The 20,528-nt window shown below is 36.3% G+C and overlaps 1 long non-coding RNA gene across 1 annotated transcript; it reads right to left on the bottom strand.

Moving 5' to 3' along the window:
• Positions 1-1,599: 1,599 nt before the first annotated feature.
• On the bottom strand, positions 1,600-20,309 carry LOC109144238. The gene is made up of 3 exons (XR_002044858.1): positions 20,239-20,309; positions 17,487-17,530; positions 1,600-1,677 (listed from the first exon to the last, which is right to left on the bottom strand). It is a non-coding gene; the product is annotated as an uncharacterized LOC109144238 (long non-coding RNA).
• Between the last annotated feature and the right edge of the window lie 219 nt (positions 20,310-20,528).

The raw sequence follows: 20,528 nt of genomic DNA, 5'->3' as shown, positions 1-20,528 counted from the left end.
TCTCCAAGTAGGTGATAGAATTTCATTTTTAGTTTTAGAATGCTTAAAATATGAAAGTTTTTTGGTTTTCAGTTTTAGCCAAACCTAAATGCAAACAAATCTCTTCAGGGTTTACATTTTACTGGAACTAGCTCTCTTCTATCAGAAAAGCCAAAACTAAAGGAATGCTGCTCTTTGACTACAGTTCCAGTTTACACATAAATAGTCTTGGCAGCTGCTGGCAGAGGTGACATTGCCACAAGAACTGTGTCATGCTCTTCACGTTGTACCTGCACAATCATCTGGACGTGTGATCACATCACACCAACACTGTGAGAAATCTGACAGCACTGTGGTTTAAATCTGCTGTTTCTGCCCTTGGCTGCTACGTCAGGATGGTTCATTTCTTACTGTGCACACCAACACACCTCTATTTCACATGCAATGGAACCAGCAATTATGATGAATATAAGAAAAAAAGACTTTACCATTATTTATTTGACTTTTGAAAGAAACTTACCCAAATAGAGAGCAATGTTATTTGAATGAAACCTACCCTGTTTCATCATTAAGTCTTAATTTCATATGAATTTTATTTTCCATGTCTGCAGAGCACATTCATGCATTGAAGCAAAAAATGTGAAAACTAAAGATAATATTTTTTTTCTCTTGATCTCATTTGGTCTTCAGTTTTACCTCTGTATATATGCCATGATTTAGGAGCTCTTTTAAACCTAAGAAGAGCACTTGTAGCCACCTATCACATCCTCAAAAGGTAAGATACGCCACACAATTCTTTACAGCATGAGTAGTAGTAAGCTTCTGTTGCTTTTCTTTATTGTTGATGTGACTTTTAGATTTATGCAAATTGCCCCATAGCTGAAATATATCAATGGAAATGTTTCTTTATAACTTAGTGCTCTCGTGTATATTTAATAATACTTAATTCTCAGTTTTCATAAATTCCCAGGGATTATAAAAGGCTTGGCAGGAGATTCATTTAGAAATCCTGATTCTCTTTAATGAGAAGGGAAAACAAAAACAAAAAAGATACATACAGAAATATACAGCATCCTTTCTTTAAGTCCCTAGTATTTAATATCAGCTTAAAGATGACCAGTTACAACTATATCATGCCTGCTCTTCAGTTTCAGGGATGAATACAATACAAGGCACTAACTGACAAAATTCTAGACTATGAACTCAGTACCCAGTGTTCCAAAAAAAAAAAAAAAAAAAAAAAAAAAGTAGTAGTATTTTTTGCCTAGGAACCAAAATCACTATTTATAAAACCACAAAAGAGAAAGTTCATGTTCTTAGGGCAAAACAATACTCACAGATATATAGTGAGGACACTGAAGATAAACATTTAGATGTTACAGTAGAATAAATGTTCATTAACCTTTTGACCAGTTCAGGACTACAAGGACCATTAGACCTTCTGGTTCCAATAGTTTCTCTGAGCAACAACGATGCAAATCCAAACAATTTATCTGTTGTATGCAGTTAAACTGGATTCATGCCCTTTTAACAAGCCAAAATATAGATTAGGGTTGAATAAAAATATCTAGGAGATTAATTTAAATATAAGAAGTCACACTTACAAGAAAGGAAGGCCTTTCTCATTTCATCAAAAACATTCCTTAATTGGGGGTTTGCGTGGTAAGTTCTTTTCTCCACTTTGTTCCTTTAATTTTTCTAGAACAAAAAAAAATTACAGACATTGAGTATCAAGGGGTTAAACAGCACATGGAGAACTATAAAAGAAAGGAAAACAAAACAAATACCAGAAGCTGTATGCTGAGAGTCACAGCTGAAGAGTCACAAGCATATTTGTAGCCATTTTTATCACAGTTTAACTTACCAACCAGAAGAGAATTAAGCAAGGCCAGTGTTATTCAGGGCATGTGTGTATTTTCAAAATGAGCACAGAGAACCCGTAGGGCAGCAAGCATCAGCCCTGAAAGTCATTTGTTTGCTACAGTGCAGGCAGTACACTCCTGCAACAGCACTGCCTTGGAACAGCAGCACTGCAGATGGCTGTGGAACAGGAATTCTCTCTTCCCTGCGGTCTTGCAAAGTACTCTTCCCTGTACAAGTGGGTTTCCCCTATACATGGAGAATCCCTTTCAACTTTTAAAGACCGTTACAAGCTACCTCATCCTCAGGACCCCTGCTGGTGTCTGAGCTGGGCCTGCAGGTGGGGTGAGAATTCCCAACACACGCAAGTACCAGGCTCGCACACCCCTTCCAGCACTCTGAGTCCTTCTCCCAGCTTCCAAAGACAACTGTCCTAAAGAGAAACTATCAGACTTCTCCCTCAAAATTGAAGATAAAACCCCTATTCAATGTTAGAACTGTCTGCAGGGTATATTTAGTTTTCCCAGTTTCTGAAACATAACACATCCCTTAGTGGACAATTATTAGAGTTCATATTATTCACCCCTATCCATGAGCATGACCACGAGATCCAGGTATCATCTAAGCTTTTCTTTAAAAAGAACAAAAATCTTTGTAGTAAAATCATTCCTGCTAGGCAAAAGCAGTTGAAACAATACTTTTCTTTTGATATTGGAAGGTAAGCATTGATAGGAACCAATATAACATAAATTAGGCCTGTGAATAGGTACATTGTACTTTTAGAAGACTTTATATTATAAGTGTCTCTTGACTTTTTCATTGTTTGAATAAATGACTACAGGAGAAGGGTTTTTGAGAGGTTGCTGATTAAAGTGCCCTTTATTGTTAAAAGCATAATTAAGTAATACTTGAATTTATAACTCTCTTCAGGGAGTCCACACTCCTAAAGAAATTAGAAAATGGCTCAGCCAGAAAGTCATCTAGTTAATAATAGCTTTTAATTATCACAGCTAGCCTGTGTGGCATTCACATTTGCAAGGCTTCATTTTATTTAAAGAAATTAAAGTGCAGATCAAGTCACAAAACCCTCCTTTTATGCACTGTCCAAAGTCCATTAAACAAAATATAATTTAAGAACAGCATGGAGTTATAAATAGCCTGCTGTTTGGAATAGTCTGTCAGTCTGTTCCCAATTATATATGTTTAGCTAACAGCTCTCTAATTAGCAACCGCTTCTGACTACACAGCTCCTAAAATGTTTACACTGGAAGTCACAAATTACTGTCTAATTATGTTGGCTACATTATTTTGCATAAAACATAAATAAAATATCAGCCCATGCTATAAAAACAAAATGTGCTGTCATCACAACATGACTACAAGACATACCATTGATATTCCAAGGCTTAGAAATACCACTGAAATATATACTCATATATATACACACAAATATATATTTATAGAGCCAGACTTGTATCAGATGATGAAATCTGCATCTCATTCCCATAGCTAAACCGGAGCTAGCAGATAACTGAAATTTTGTTTTCACTCCAACTCTAGGATACACTGCAGAACTGTGCATCAAAAATAAAATTAAATTATCACTGTAAACTTTCCCTCTCTCTCAGCAAAGGACTGGCCAACATCTAAAGTACTGGAATACTTCAAATAAACCAGCCATTTCCTCTTCATATCTGAGCTACTGTAACCTATGCATCAATTATTTTTCTTCAAGAATTATCATGAGGTGGCCTCCAAATTGTCAAATGAAAAGTACCAGCTTCTCTGCTGTGTTTAACTAGGACATCTTTGTCAAATACGTTGACAGATTTCTTTGCTATATCTATGAAAGCTGTCATGCTTGTTTACATGCAGTCCAGCAAACATCTCAGTGACCACGTAACAGTCATTCTTTCAGCCAGGCATTGACAAAGCACATCCGTCAGCACATAGAAGAGTTGGCAATTTTTTTTTCTTATTTTCTAAATGGTAAATTGTTCATTAATACTAAAAATATTAATTGATTTCTGATGAATAAACATAGGGCAATCATGCCTCCCCTTAGAGAAGTTTGTGGAAGATGAACAAAAAAATTGAGACAGAAAAACTTCCTAGCCTCTTATTGGGAGCTGAAGCAAATGTGAGAACCAGGAAACACTTTGTTCTTCCCAGGACAATAAAAGCTGGCAGAATAAACTGCCAACTTATGACACCATTACTGAAGCTATTTAAGGCAAGAAGGCATGGTGTGATTACTTCCTCGTTGTATTCAATTGTATGGCTCACCAGACTTTGGGAAAAAAACTGTGTATTTTTTCTTGTTTTCAGTTGGGTTACTTTAGATGCCTAAACATTTTTTAGCCAGATCTGACACAACTGCTTGCTGACGCTTCCTAGAATAAGATCGTTTTTCAGACACTTTCAGTGACAGAACCCCAATAATTTCAGTAACAAATGTATTATAGAGCCTTGAAAATCCTATCCTGTGTCCTTAAGGGCTGACACTGAAAAGTTAAAAAGCCAACCTGGTTTGTTGTGCATTTTCTCTAATAATAGCTGATCTCTACTTGTGAATTATTCTCCCTTTAGAAAAAGAAGACAAACCCAAAGTAGCTGTTGCCATTTCCTCCAGGACCCTAAACTATTTTTTAATATATTCTCACATCTCAGTACCTAAATTATTAATTTGCTCCTTCAGCTGACTTGTTTTGTGAGCTCTCCTCACCAATACAAACCTATTTACCCGGCTGCAATTTTCAACTTCTATACGATCCTTCATTTTATTAAAAATCTACTCCCTAAAGGCTTCCCTATCACTCAGAAAACTACCTGTCACACATGATTATGTTAATTTAGCTTAAGGTTCAGAAAAAATGTGCACATTATTAACAATGAAAGCAAACATATGGAGCAGGTGACCTTGCCTCTGTCAAAGAACATACTTCATACATTCAGCATTTGGTAGGAATGACCTTTACATGCACTTAATTGACCAACTCAGCTACAGTGAAAAATAGAATATTTCCTCTGATCATAAATTTATTATGGAAAAGAAGCCCCTGCACTTTGTTTTCCTGGCACTGTTTTGTTACAAAGGATGCCATGACTCAGGCCCCAAAGCATTAATCCTGAAGCATTATGAACAAGTCAAACAGACCCCCACACATCACATTGAGCATTAAAAGTTTCCTTCCAGCCTTTCCCACTCAATCTACATGCAATGTTAGCATGTAAAGGCTTAATACTGGTGGAAGCACAGAAATTAACTTCAAAAAGAGACTCAATTTCAGTCACAGACCTAAGGAAAATTGTTCAGTCATTTCAAGGTTATCCTACACAGTCATGCACCAAGAAATATGCCCAGGGTTAGCTACCAAGACACTGTTCTTTCTCAGGATGCCCCAGAAGTTTACAGATAGCAACTCCAAAAAGGGGCACATACTGAAATTACAATTAGTGCAAGGCCTAAAAACCCGACTACAGGAGTACATGGAGGGCTTTTTCCAGAAAATAACATTCTAAAAGGTACTCTCATTAGAGCTGCATGCCTGCTGCCAGCCTAAGCTAAAGCTACACAGATATTTCAAAGTGAAGCAGTATCAGTTCCAAGTCCCATATTCATCTATTTCATATTTTCATATTTGCAGAAAAGCAGACATGCTCATCATTTGTTTACCCTACAGGACACAGCCTGTGTCCACATGCTGGTCAGGACTGCACAATACCCACAAACAGTGACTGAATCAGGGAGCACCACCTAAGTAATGTACCAGTTAAGCATATTCATAGTTCATGAAATTTCTAGCACAAAGTCTCATGGGTATGACCCAGGCAGTGCCAATCCTGCCCCATGCACACAGATTGGATTGTGAACCCTACTGCAATATCTCATTTCAAATTAGGGGACAATGACATACCATGGGAAGTCTCACAGACCAGCAGGAAAACAGAATTTCCTCCTGCAAGCCAATTTTCTTTTAGTTAGGCTACTATCTAACACAGCATCCAGTTTTGTATCTCCAGGCTTGTGCTTTATCCTGGGCTATGTGTGTATTTTAAGAAGTATGAAGAAGCAAAAGTGGCTGGTTCACAAATAATGAGGTAGCAGGAGTTGGGAGGCCACCCGTTTTCACTCAGACATGCAGTGTGCAGATTGTGTCAATGATACTGAAAAAGAGCATGTGGATAAGTAAATAAATATAAATAAAAGAGATGTAAAAAAGAATTGATTCGTCAGTCAAGATGAACAATGAATTTGTGACATTCTGCTCTCCAGAGAGCACAGGAATTAAGTATTTTAATTACAGAACAAAGAAAATTGAAATCTAAGCAGTTTCAAGCACATAATTTATTGCTGCTCAAAAGTGCCACAAAGTTTTTCCATCCCATCTGTCTTTTAAATAACTCTGCCCCTCTAGGAATACTCATATTTTTATGAGTTTATTTCCAGTATATACAGAATATATCATCTCCATCACCCTCCACACACACACTTTTCTCAATTTTTATTACTGTAACTAGTCAAAGAGTGTCTGAAATTTCCCACCCAGTCAAGATAGGCCACTTATGTAAAAGGAGTGAACTTTTTTTTTGTAAGGTACTTAATAACAGCATTGCAGAAACCACAACAAAACATTTATGACATTGGGACAATTATAATCACATCCAGAGAGCCTCCTAATAAATCTAGTAGGACATGAAAAGGATTTTTTGATTTTGCTATATCTATTTCATTTTGTCCTTTAAAGTAATGTAAGTAAATTAAGTAACTCAATTTTGAGAGCACACCATTTAACAGCATCTCTTTGGAGAACACAAGACAACGAACAAGGTTTTACTTCAGAGATGTGATTGAAAATTCCAGCATTTAGTTCCCATGGAGAATTTCATTTGAAGAATTTACCATAGATTAGGGTAGGAAATATATTACGATCCTAATTCTTACAGAACTTACCTCACGAAAGGAACATAAAGTCACCGTCATTTGTTTGGCAGACTGGCCATCAATGGCAATAATCTACGTAATTTGACATGCTGTGAAGCTTAATTTTCATTAATTGTAGGGAGGCCATAAAAGGTTAAAATTTTTGTCATTGATGATTAATGCCATAAATTAAGGATATGTTAGAGGAGTATTACACAAAACAGCATTAGTCTGTAATGAAATTTATTTGCTAATATAATCTTGGGTCTAGGTAACACCAGCTCTAGAAGGTTAATGGAGTAATACTGAGTATTGTTATGTTGCCTTTTGTGTTTATACATTGGTGGGTCAAACAAAACTGGTCATTAAAAGTTAACCTTGGGTTTTTAATGAGAAAAATTAGGGGGAGGAAAAGAATTATGATTAATCAATTCAAACTAATTCTACAGATTGTATCTCAGCTGCCTTCATGGTTTGTAATAATGCCTGTAAATATATCATCTTAAAAATAACATTAATCTTATAGTAAAATTTTACCTTATAATTGTCAAATACAGCCATAAAGAAAACCTTAGAATTCAGCCTACATTAATTAAATGCTCATAACAGATTATTAGTTATGTTAACATTTTTTAAAGCATCATTTGACCTGTTTCAACATCAACCTAATTCCTCAATGTTGTTTGGATTATCCAAAACATCCTATAAATGCTCACCATTTTCTACTGGGTTTAGACAGGCTGGAGAAGAACATATAATAAAAAATAAGCACAACTTCTAAATTGAATACTAGAAATACTTGTCTTCAACTTGGTTAATTTTTCTATTTTACAAGTATTTCTGTTAAGCCAGCCATAATTCTACATGAGGGGAAACACATACATTCTCTAATGCTTTTCTTCCGTATTTTTTTAATTTGAATTTTGACCTCTGTCAACTATTTCTATCACTCTACATTATGCACATAGATATAATAATGCTTTTTTTTCAAATTTTTCTTTCTAAATATTTTCCCAGATGTCACTTAGATCCCTTTTCAATATATTTTTATTCCTAGTATTAACTTCATTTCATGTCTCCCCTCCTTTCAAAAGGCATAATTTTCTCCCAAGCAACAGATAAAGCTTTTTATCTCTATATCACCTACTTTTTACCAGAAAAGTCTTCTGATTTTACATCATTTATCAACTGTTTGGAAGTTATTTTCCTTTTGTATCCATTGCACTCCAGTAAGTCCATTTGCTCTATGACCACAACCACTTCAGTTTTAAAACAGGAAAAACAACACTGGTGTTTGACTAGCAAACAGCCTACACAAATAACCTTATCAACATTTCAAGAAAGCAAGGCAATTTCTTGTCTTGTGCCAGCAGAAATAAAAATATCAGTAACATTTATTGCATTTGTCACTAAATCAAATAAACCTAAATAACCCAAGCAAACATGCTGCCACACTGAGCAGAAGATAATGCCACTTGCCATGCCTGTTTGGAAAAACAATGTACTCCTCAATTTACACACAGTTTACTTCAGATCTGTAATTCAGCAGTGAAATAATAGAACAGAATATAATATAATGTAACAGAATATATTTCTTAGTTATAAATTATTAAATAACAATTAAGTGTAAGGTGTGAGTGTAATTGGACCGTTAGTATGTAGGTTTTGCTCCTGGGGTTATTCAACTTCAGCTTTAGTGGAGGTCTCTGAACAATTTCCTATTACCTTATAATGACTTTCAGTAAATGCTTATCTGCATCCAACAGATTGTTCTGCTTCAAAATACTGTGCTGAAAGAGAAGGTAAATTATCATCACCATGAACTAATTATTTATGGTTGAAAATGTAAAAGAGACCCTTACAAGTTGCTGAAGCATAAAATTTGCCTGGCCTTCAACTTGCTATAGTCTAACGGGATTTCAAGTTATAACAGAACATCCCGGGGCTTCCTCTGATACTGTTTTAATCAGATTTCCTTTTTTTTGTTTGATAGGGTTCTGAGCAAATATTGTATATTGCATACCTCCCTTCAAAATGTTCTCTAACTGCTAATGAACCACAAAGTGGCTTGTGATTGTTTGGTTTCCACAAGCAGCAGCTGTTCTACAGATCCCATTTGCTAAACCCTGCAATGCACTCAACAGACCTAGAAGGGTCCTTTTCCAGCAGGCCCAAAGTTTCCTTCTAATACCAGGTGTTTTGCTTTTGCATCTTACAAGATAACAAAACCAGCTAATTTTCCTACCTTTGTAATAGTACACTCAACACCAAACACACATCATAGGACAATGTCTTAAGAAAAAAAAAAGATGGTGGTATGTACAAATAGCCCACACATTTATCTGAATTATTGTCCTACTTAAAATCTTTCCAGTTTCGACCCACTAACTTATATTTGGAACCTTGGGGCAGATCAGCTGCTTGCTAAATTCCTCAGAGTTGCAGAGACAAGTAAAGGATAGTGTCACAGACACCATGCCAAAAGTGTTTCTTCATGTTCACCTGTAATGTCCTTTCCAGCTATGCCACAAGTTCACATAGTCCAGAGCAATTGCAGCAAAACAAGGAAAAACGTGCATGTGGAAAATCAGTTCTCTCCAACAGAGTTGATGAAAACCACGTTCCTAGATGTTCCATTCTAGGATCTGTTCAATATTTTAGAATGCTGAAAAGACCGTTAAAATCTATGGATGCATCAATTACTGTAATTTTGAAGAAAGCTTGTTAAAAAGGAAAAATCCCCAGGGAGTGGCTTTGTTGATGCTGCCTGTATGCGGTTGGTTTTTAAACGTAATTCTAAAAAATCCCTTCTACCATAGCTATTGTTTTTTCAAAAAGGAAAAGATGCACTATGTTCCAGTTCAAGTCTTGATCCCAAACTGTTATTGACTGAAATCAATCCCAGAGCTCCTGGTAAATTGTCGTTTATGTATGTGAGATGCGCAGAAAGTGCAGACAATTACTGTCAGCTTTAGTATATTTGTACAGTCTACAGGAGTACAGAGAACAGCCTTTATAGATCTTCAAACATTTTTTTCTCCCTGAGATCCCCTTGATCATTCCAGCAGGTGCTATTTTTCTGACAGACATTCAGAAAACTAAAAAGTTAACCCAGAAGTACATGACCACAATATCTGAAGATCTCTTTAATGTGTTCTTAAGATTGTGAATATCTTTTGGACCCAAATGTTCCCAGTTAAATTGTTGCACAACCTAACTTCTATATGAAGAGATTTCTAACACATCATGTTATAATTGCTGGTGATCTATCTCTTTTTATAAAAGATTACCAAACACCATCAAAAGCAATGAAGCTCTCTGACCTATCTGCTGCCGACTGAACAGTATAAAACTACACCTGCACTCTGTGAGTCCAACTCCAGCACTCCATACCCATCACTTTTCCACTGCTCTCTACTGCTTTTGCAGTAACTGTGGAAGATTAACACCTTCCTATGAGTATTCACTGATGGGACAGGGGGGTAATGGCTTTAAACTGAAAGATGGTAGATTTAGATTTTAGGAAGAAATTCTTAGCTGTGAGGGTAGGGAAGCCCTGGCACAGGTTGCCCAGAGCAGCTGTGGCTGCCCCTGGATCCCTGGAAGTGTCCAAGGCCAGGTTGGGCTTGGAGCAACCTGGGATTGTGGAAGGTGTCCCTGCCCATGGCAGGGGTGGGACTGGATGAGCTTTAAAGTCCCTTCCAGCCCAAACCATGCTGTGATTCAGAACTACAGAGGACTGCAAGCCTTTTTCAGGGTCCATCCCCACTATCAATATGTAACAAATTAACGAGTCTCAATTACGAAACCAACACTAAGCAATTAAGCAAACACTGAGGTATTACAAAGAGTCCCAGCAGTGGCAGCATGTTTCTTTAAGATAGCAGACGTATATTTCTATTGAAAGTGAGATTAATCTTCTATAGCATGTCAAAAATCTTGCTCTAGGAAATATCTACTCACATTAAAATTAATTTAGATTCGGTAATGATCAGAGAAGAAGTGGCACTTTGGGCTCTACATTCTCCAATTGCAGACAGCCATTTGAACTATGGCCCAATGAGACCAAATAATAGGAAGAAGGGAACTGAAATTGTCTCTGACCTACTGTGCTATGCCAAGTATTGCAATATGCAATATTCATCCATCTCCTCAGTTTTATAGGACATTGACACAAAAAAGTTTGTTATTTCCTAGAATTTTGGTTCTACGTATAATAAAACTTTTTCTTTTCACCAGCTCATAGCTTGCAAAGAAAGAGCCCAGTACATACACGTAGATTAAAACCATGGCAAATCATGCACAGCACTGAAAGCTCACACAAGACCCAGCTATGTCTAATTGTATCATCTTTAAGAATAAGATTTCTCTTCTACTTGTAGAAATCCTAAACATTTAGAGAGGAAGTTTGGAGGGAGTGTAATACATACTCTGTCATGCTAACAGAATTTTCACTTCCAGTTACCCAGGCATTTCAAGGTAGCCTGAAATCCACCATGTTAAAATTTAAGGAATTAAAAGGTAACTCTCTACTTTATACATAATAATCTTGTAATATTACTTTTGTTCATTAATAAATTCACTAAGTCTTTGCAAAATTCAGGCTTCTCTTGGCTGCAAAGCTGGAGTACCTTGAGCACTCCTACAGCAGCTGTTTGCCATAATTCCATGTAGTACTCCTGCCATGGATCAGCTGAAAGTAGGACTAGTAAATGGCTCCTAACAGGAAATCATAAGTCTGCAGACCAAACCACTGCATCCCTGTCTCATGAAAATACACTGCATTGGGATTGCTGAAACTGCCAGCCAGGATTTAAAAAAAAAAAAAAAAAAAAAAATACTATGAGAAGAACATTAGCATTAAAATATCAAGCATGCATTCTTCCAGGGAAAACCCCACATAAAATGAAGCTGAATTCCCCTCAAAACAATAAAAGCAGACCAAAGCTATCACTTTCACAGTATATTATATATTTGTATTTTTTTAATAAATGGAAACAGAAAAAAACCAACTTAGACCTATTTTAAGCTTCTTTACATGGGAAATTTTAAGAACTGAAACAGGTCACCAGATTCTACTCAGTCTTCCCACCTCAGTTAATTTTCCTGGAGTTAATAATTAAAGGATACATCTGGTTTAAGAATAGTATTTAACATTAACATTAAAGCAGCAGCTATAATGCAATAGAGGGTAAAAACTCTTAAAGAAACCATTCCATGAAGTGACCATAGTTATTTACTTGGCTTCCACCTGCTCCATTTGTTTCACTGTCATTATTCCCATAGCCATAATTAAAACATGACAGCAGATATTTTCATACATTTCCATCATTAGCAGGTACTGTCTGAAAAGGCACATCCGTGTACCATGAGAGCCCAAGTCACAGGCACAACCCCGAATACCCCATTCCTCACAGGCAGACTTGAGGCTGCCCAAACTACAATTTCTCCATCTTTTCATTTTCCACATTTCCCATTTTTGAGTGCTGCCACTAAGGACCCAAGTCACAGATACCCAGCAGTAAAGAGCTTTTTATCGAATTGCTGGTATATCAGCATTCCAAATGTGCTACTTTTGGAAGTTCAAGTTTACAAACAAGCCTGATTTATTGAGCTAGAATTGATTTACCATACCTTATAGGCAACATTTTAAAAAGCTGTTCTGGGCTAATTACATACTCAGCTGATTCCCAAGTGATTAATAAAGTTCCTGACTAATTTTCTGTCTCTCTTCTGAGCTGCCAGATGGAGTACAGAAAACCCATGTACATCCTATAATGCAGATTTTCATATTAATGAATAAAGCTTACAGCTAGGAAAAAAATAAACTAGGGAAGATTTTACATCTGCTTTACTTTACCATTCCTAAAAGATATAAACAGGTCTCACAAAACAGGCTTACCCTTTCCTCTAGTTTTCAAATCAGGTCAGAAATCTTTTTGTATTGGCTTCTGTTTTTACAACAGTGTTATTACACCAATATTGTGAGTTGAATAAAAATATATCTTTCATTAAACAAATCAGAAGCTACCATGCTGCCTTTTGCAGACACTTGTGCCATTCAGAGCTGACATAAGTTCCCCCATTTTTGCAGTCTCTGTTCTTTCCTAAGATCGGTTGAGTTTGTGTCACTTTCCTTTGCTTTTCTCACAAACAGAAAACACTCTGAAGGTGACCTTGCTGTTCTTTTTTTTTTTTCTTCTTTAAATTTCATAATGAATGTAAAAAGTAATCAGAGAATGGCCAGTAATTCAATTCTTTAGAGAGTGATTCAAATTCATTTGTCCCTTATAAGAACCAAAGGAAAAAAAAAAGTCATTATTAATTTAGGCAATTAAGAGTACTTTGAAAGCAATAACCAGTACATTAAAGAATCTGTCTCTGGAGTGCTACTTACAGTCTATGAAAAGTTAATTTTAGAGCATTTCAAGTGAAGAAAGGTCATTTCCTAGATGTGTTCTACAGAATATTGCAATTTTTAAATGAATTAAACTTCTCATTTAACCTAAATGAGAAGTGGGGTTTTTTTGTAAATATGGAGTGTAAATATGGTATTCAAAACAAAATTAAATATGTGTATTATCCTTATGCTGTCACTTTAAATTAAACTATGTATAATAATATTTATAATATTTTCCTCTTCTATATCAAAGAATCATCTATGGTTTTCTTCCTTACCATTACACAGTCTACAGACTAAAATGAAAATTTCTATACAGTACACAATAGTTAACACGAAATCTTTCTAGTTTCTAGAATCAACTGGTAGAAGAAGAGTGCAACTTCAATCCCATGGGAAAGGTGGGGAAGTCTCTTACAGTTCAAAGTTTATTGATATTCAACTCTTGCCAGTCACAATGTATAGGACCAGAAAGCAGCCCCACAAGGCATATAGGATCTCCAACACGTAATCAAATTCTCTTGACTCAGAAAAATTACCTGTCTCACTTTTGCAAAGTGCAGAAACAGGTTATCTACGTGAAAACTTAGAATTGATGCCATCAGTAAATACTATGATAGTACAAACTGTTTAAGTGTGAAGGGAACTACATTAAACTATGTACAACTACCAAGAATTATATCAAGAAATAGAGTGCAAGACAGGAATAGTAGAGGCAGTTAAGTAACTTTTCCCCACAGTAAAGTCAGAGAAATGATACAGTCACCAAGGCACAAGGCTGTGATTAAAGTTTCAAATTCTGTCTGCACCAGACTTTCTATATGACTATAAACAGTGCACAGCAGCACATCCACATTCCTCAGTTTCTCACATATGAAAAACCATTAATCTTTTCCACACAAAGGTGGAAGTTCTTCATAAGCATGACAAATTTATCAAAAATGCAGAGCTGGTCCTCACAGTAATTAAAAGTTTGTGTTCGATATTATTTTTTGGCAAATGCAATGTTAAATGCACTAAACCCTTGTGGAAGATGAGGTAAGTTAATATTCTCTGCTGCTCTGAGTAGGTCATATTCTATGGTTTTATAAAAAGCATTAAAAAAGGTAAGAAAATGTGATGATGAAATTTCATGCAGGTTCATTACACTACAGAAACAAATACTAGCACAGAATCCTTTCCAAGCTGGCTCATATCAATAATGCAGCTAGGTTAGATAAACATGGGATTGTATTTATTATTCTCTTTACAGAAAGTCTTAGGTCCTCATTTGAACACACCTCTCAAATCTTGGCATCCATCAAGAATACTTTTCACAAAACAGTCTTCAATGCAATAGGAAAACAAGAGAGAAAAGCCAACAGCACAAAATAATAATGTACTCTAACCAAAATCATCTTCACATGACACTAAAATGTATGAGTTTGGAATACAGGTTTCTTTCAATCAGAGGATTACAAGTATACATAATAAAACATATTATTGTGTTCCGTCAAACTAGAAGACAGCAATAAAGTTCAATTTGATAAAGCAGAAGATTTCTTGGGACTAAATTTTACATTTCATAATACAAAATATATCATTTTTGTACAAATATACTAAGAGGCAACAGTCCCAGTAAACTATATTTCTTATCTTTTCTGCCTAGTCAGGCATAATAACAGTCAACTGACATTCTGAAATAGTTGTATGTGCCAGTTAGAAATTTCTTTCCCTCACACTCACAGAATGATATCCAGCATGGATTGGAGAACGACTAAATATTTATGCATCATAGACTATTCCGTAAAATTATTCCAATTTCTAGAATTATAATAAAAAATATACTTTTTGAAAGGAAGAGTAACACTAAACTAGCAACACAGACATGGATTACCACACAGATACATACACAGTGGGGTTTCAACAGATATTTGTGGAAGTGTGCCCTTCTGCTGAAGAGGCAACAAAGAAGTAGCAAAGAGAAAGAAGCAACTTGAACAAGCACTTTCAGCACCCAAGAAAAAGGCACATTTTTGCCTCAAGTGAAAACTTGACATTATAATCAGTTTGATTCCTGCTGTGCTCTAAGACACCTGCTTTTCTAGAATTTTTTTATAAATAAACTGAACTGTATTAGAAATACTCAACCTCTCTTTCTTTCTCTAACAGAAAGAACAACCACCCATTGGATGACCCAGTTGAAAGAAAGGGTCAGAATACTTTTGCTGCCAATAGCTAAATTTGACTTATGATAAGGATGAACAAGGTAAATTATGAAATGGAGCAGAAAAGCAGATAAGTAAGGGAAGAATGAAATTAAAAACAGGCTGAGAGAGCAGAACAGAGAAAATGTGGCTCAAGGCAGCAGAAAAGCACAGATTTGCAAATGAAACATGCTGCAATAAGAGACAGATTGAAACTAAATAGTCTTAAGAATAAAACCTTGCTTAGACATCCAAATTATCACCTCCTTCAACCTGCAGACAGCTCTTCCAAATGCACCCCAAGATGCTGTTGGCTCTTTTTTTGCTGCAAGGGTGTATTGCAGACTCTTGTTCAACTTTTTGCCCACCAGGAGATCCACATGGTTTTTGGCAGAGATGCTTCCCAGATGTCAGCTCCCAGGCTGTACCAACAAATGGAGTTACTCCTCCTCATACACAGGGCTTTGCACTTCCCTTTGTTGAACTTTGTGAGGTTCCTGTCAGTCCTTTGCCCCAAACTTGGTAACCTGTGGTAACACTGTGAATGCCCCAAGTGACCACACCAAAACCCAGCACAACCCCACTGCCAGGTAAGATAGGACGAATTTCTTCTTCCAGCAAGGTCTCAGCAGAGGGGCAGAGCAACTTTGTTGGCAACTTTAGGAAAAGAGACACCATGGCATTCCTGAAGTAACTCACTTTGCTCTTGGAATTAATTGGTTATTCACCTCTTCTTCTCTTTTAATTGTTTCTGAGACTTGAGCTCAGGACTTCATCCAGAGTGAAATGTACCTTTCCAGTAAACACAGTGTGGGAGTCACAGTTTATGTACTTGGGGTTTTTCCTGTCTCTTTTGTGATCCAGCTTGTGAGGTTATGCACTGAGTGCCTCGGAACATGTCTTTGTTTTAGAAGTAAACCATTTTGCTAGTCTTTGTCAGGAATGATTAGAAGTATTCTCTATCTTGAGCAACAAAGGTCGAGTCAAGTAATTCTCTTGTTTCATTTGGGCATTGCTAACTGCTCTTGTTCTGAGGCCGCTGACTACAAACCATGTACGTTTGTCTATCCTGTCACTGTGCTAAGTCATTTCATAGACTGTGCTTCATTTAAAAGTAAACAAACACTTTCTCTATTCATCCCAGCTCTATTTTAATTTGTTAAGTACTACAGCCTATGTCATCTGTTTCCCAAAACCACATACATGAGCACAGCACTAAGGGATTTTTATGAAATGCCTTAGAAAATAATTTAAGAACAATTTTAAACAAGCTGCAACAGGCAAACACAAGCAGTCATATTTGATTTGCTTTAAGTGGTCACTTCCGTATAATCTTTTCCACACAATAAAAATATCTATAAACAACATTAAAAAATAACCTTGCTCCTTGAGCACCATCTTTTCAAATACTGCAATATGTGAGGCATAAACCCCCAAGTGAACAAAAGCCTCAAAGATATTGGTAGGAGAAGCCTCCTCTTTGGAGCATCTGCTGGAATTTTTGCTTAATAAAGATAAAACCAGACACATAATGAGTTTGTTAACTTAAAGGAAAAGTAATTATTCCAAATGCCGTTCTAACCTTCCTTCTTTGACTGGGAACAGACAAGGTCGCCAACATTAGCACTTGATAACTGTCTTCAAATACTTTCATTTATCAAGAGGAGAATCAGACAGGAAAAGACAGGACTAAAGGAAATTTTACACCGAAGTGATTTAATGCAGCTGAAAAGGAAAACAGGAACAGGTTTTTTTTATAGTGTCTCTCTGAAGCCAGTCGAGCACTGCACTTGACAATAACAGACTGGGATACATTTTTCTGCAAAATAACCAGGCAGTTCTTCCCCTTCCCTGATACATTAAATAAAATTTAAAATTATCTGGACTCAAGGACTCATAACTGAAAATCCAGGGCACAGTTCTCCCAGTGTGGCAAAAAGACATATGCCGCTGCCTCCTAGTTTTCCTTTAAAATTTCTACAAAGCACTGAAGATTTCTGCCTTTGGCTCTTCTCAAAATCTAACTTTATTGCATGACAGAGGAGTATCTAAAAAATTTCATTTTCATGAGGTAACAGCTTTTTTAATTCTTCTCTGATAGGAAGTAAATGAAGTGTACTAACTTCTGGCAACTTACCTTTAGATCAAAACAGGCATTTCTGAAGTCTGTCTACTCCTTTCCTGAAAAAATAAACATATCACAAGCTGTTTTTTTCTACAGCTGTTTATTAATCTAAATACTCAAATCATTGTATTTGCAGAATTCTTTCCATACCTAAATAACAGCTCAACGGTTTTTGGTACTGTCTTTTCTAAGTGTTGTATTTAACTATTGCAAAGGTATGCACAGGCCTAGAGAGAAGCCCCACAGCTCTTCTGAAGTGAAAAATACACACATAGAGAAGTACAACCACTCACATGAGATCACAATTGCTAATTAGCTACCTGCAATTTGTGGTGCATTGCCTCAAACTCCACTTAGATTTCACAACATTTTAAACACTTAAACTTCTGACTTTCAGGATAAGCTTGCTTAAAACAGAAGAAAAAAATGAACAGAGTACACTTCCCTGAAGGAAGTAACTTGTAATCTTCATTAGCCCCATTATGTGCAGCATCATTTCATCACCCTAACACTCCCTGCAGCTGTCTGGCAAGCACAATCTCAAGAAAAACTCATTTACACGTGGCTCCTGGCCTTGCTCACTAGAAAAATTTGCTAAAACAAATCACAGTGTCAAAAGAAAGCTCATTAAAATTTTATATCAGGCTGCTATGTTACCCTTAGCTCCCTGGGTATTCATACCTCTTTCTGTCGTTAGTTTTCAGTCCTTAAGGCTCACATATCTTCAAGGGCAGAAGCAAACCAATTATGAAAAGGAAGTTATTTGCTTACTACTCTACAACAACACATCTAGACACCGCTAATTCACATTCACCAAGAACAGCTCGATTGCCACATCACACCACCCTGCTGAAAAACATGATATTTCCACATGCATTTATTTCAGTACCAGTATTTGTGTTGAGGCAACAACAGCACTTTAACATACTGAAAATGGGGATTGAGCACATTTTCTACCATTTATCTGTCTCTCATAGTGATATAGTTTTACCTTGACAAAAAAGGAACACCTATCCCATTTACCCAGTGGTGATGTTAATGTTTCAGAAGACATAAAAATCCTTAGATATTTGGAAAATTTAAAAGCATTTATTAGCCTTGCCTTAATCTACATTATATTGGGTATTTTCAAGGAACAGGTGTTTAAAGGACTGAATTTCATGTAAGTTGTATTCCCTGTTCAACCATCAACTGTATTTAAAAGGTACATAAACAATTTATGCCATTTTTTTTAAATCTCTTCTCTAAATTTATTGTATTTGAAATATTTATTTCACTTCTTAAGCATTCATGTAGCCAATAATTCACTATGCATTTCAAATAGTACTTAGGGTCTTATTTGTTCACAAGGCCAAATACATTAAAGATTATTATTTTATTCACCAACACTTCACCACTTTTTAATTTCTTTTCAGGCTTGACACATCTACCTAACATTTGATGGAATGCACTGCCACGGGCAGGTAGGATGCAAATCAAAGGAAGTGCTTCTGAAACTTCACAGCAAGTAAAATTTCTCTCTTACGAGTGTCCCAGACAGCAGATGCTAAAGCTTGCACTGCTTTTTTCTTTTTCAACTTCCCAGCTTTCGTAGAGCTCTGCTGGATCAGGATTTTACACCAAATATGCTATCTACTGCTGATCTACACTTTTTCAACTACAAATGGTTATATAATTAACAGGCAACTGACCCAAAGGAAATCTCAAAACCTCAGACACCTGGCCCGTGTTTAAGGTACTCATCATCATCATCTAGTGACTAGAGTCAACTTAGTGAGACCCGGAACAAATATAATTTAATTTTTAAAATAACAGGGCAAGGGAGAGAACCAGGATATGAACTCAGCCCCTCTCTCTCATCCAACTCATTTATCCCAGCTGAAACCATTTCCATGCACCACTGTGGGAGATAAAGAGAAGCCACAAGGAGAAGCCATCTACATTCTAATAGTTTAGACCTCACAGGACATGAAAGGCCAATGTGAACACCTCTGCATTTAAAATCAAACTTCAACATTTGGGTCTTCTCACACTAGGTCAGCACTTTTAACTCCAAAAGAAGTCGGTAGTTCGTGACCTTTTAAGGCCATTTTGGAAGTTTATTTTTCAAATTAAAGCCTTTTCTAACATTCTGGTGAGGCAAATTTTCAGATTTTTCCATCTTCAAAGTAAAATGTTTATTTCATTAATTTTTCATTGTCATGGATGCCTCTGCTAAAGCTTCCAGTTTTGACTAAATTGGTGCTTTTTATATTATTCTATTTGGTTGCAATATTTTCCTGTGAACACAGAACTGCTGTATCTCCAGTATGGCAAAGCAGGGTGAGTCTTTGACAATATTTTTTAATCAGATTTTTCATTTTTAAATACTGATTAAACTGTGGTTTAACATTCAGCTTTCCAGCCAGCCTTTTCTTAAAAACAGAACGGGGTTTTCCCTTCAGAAGGGGCACAGAACTGATTAGAACAACGAGCATCTATCCCAGGCATTATTCAGAGCAGAAACCAATTTCTGCAAGAACTCTGCAGTTTGAAACTAAGTTGTAACATACACTTAGGGAATAATATTTTTTTGTACAGAACTTACGGGTTTGTCATTTAAGAGGTATAATACTGCTATGACAATCCTGCTTCCCACTTTTTTCACTGCAGTTGACACCTTTGGACATCACTGGGAGAAGTGTCACTATTTGCTTTAAGAAACACCACACCAAAATGAGAAATGCATAATTCTCATTTTGCAAAATGCTAACATGGGACTTACTGTAATTCAGAGGACTGGTGGTAAGCAGGAAGGAGAAGAGATGCAAATCACTGAATGCAACGCTCCTCCTATAGATGGAGGTAGAAACGGAAGGAACAGGATTAATTTTTTCATGTGATACAGAAAACACAAACCCCTGGACCTTCAGATCAACTGGCGGCATAAGGGGAAAAAAAAAGACCAACTGTCTATTCTCAACTTCCAAAATACTTAAAAATGGAAGATGTTACCAGGTATGCTGAGCATCAGAATTCTGATCATATTTCAAAATGCATGTGATGCTTTATAGA

Source organism: Corvus cornix, chromosome 11 (assembly GCF_000738735.6).
Source record: "Corvus cornix cornix isolate S_Up_H32 chromosome 11, ASM73873v5, whole genome shotgun sequence".
Classification (NCBI taxonomy): domain Eukaryota; kingdom Metazoa; phylum Chordata; class Aves; order Passeriformes; family Corvidae; genus Corvus; species Corvus cornix.
The sequence above is the reverse complement of the archived record's forward strand: the minus strand, read 5'-3'. Positions and strand labels throughout refer to the sequence as shown.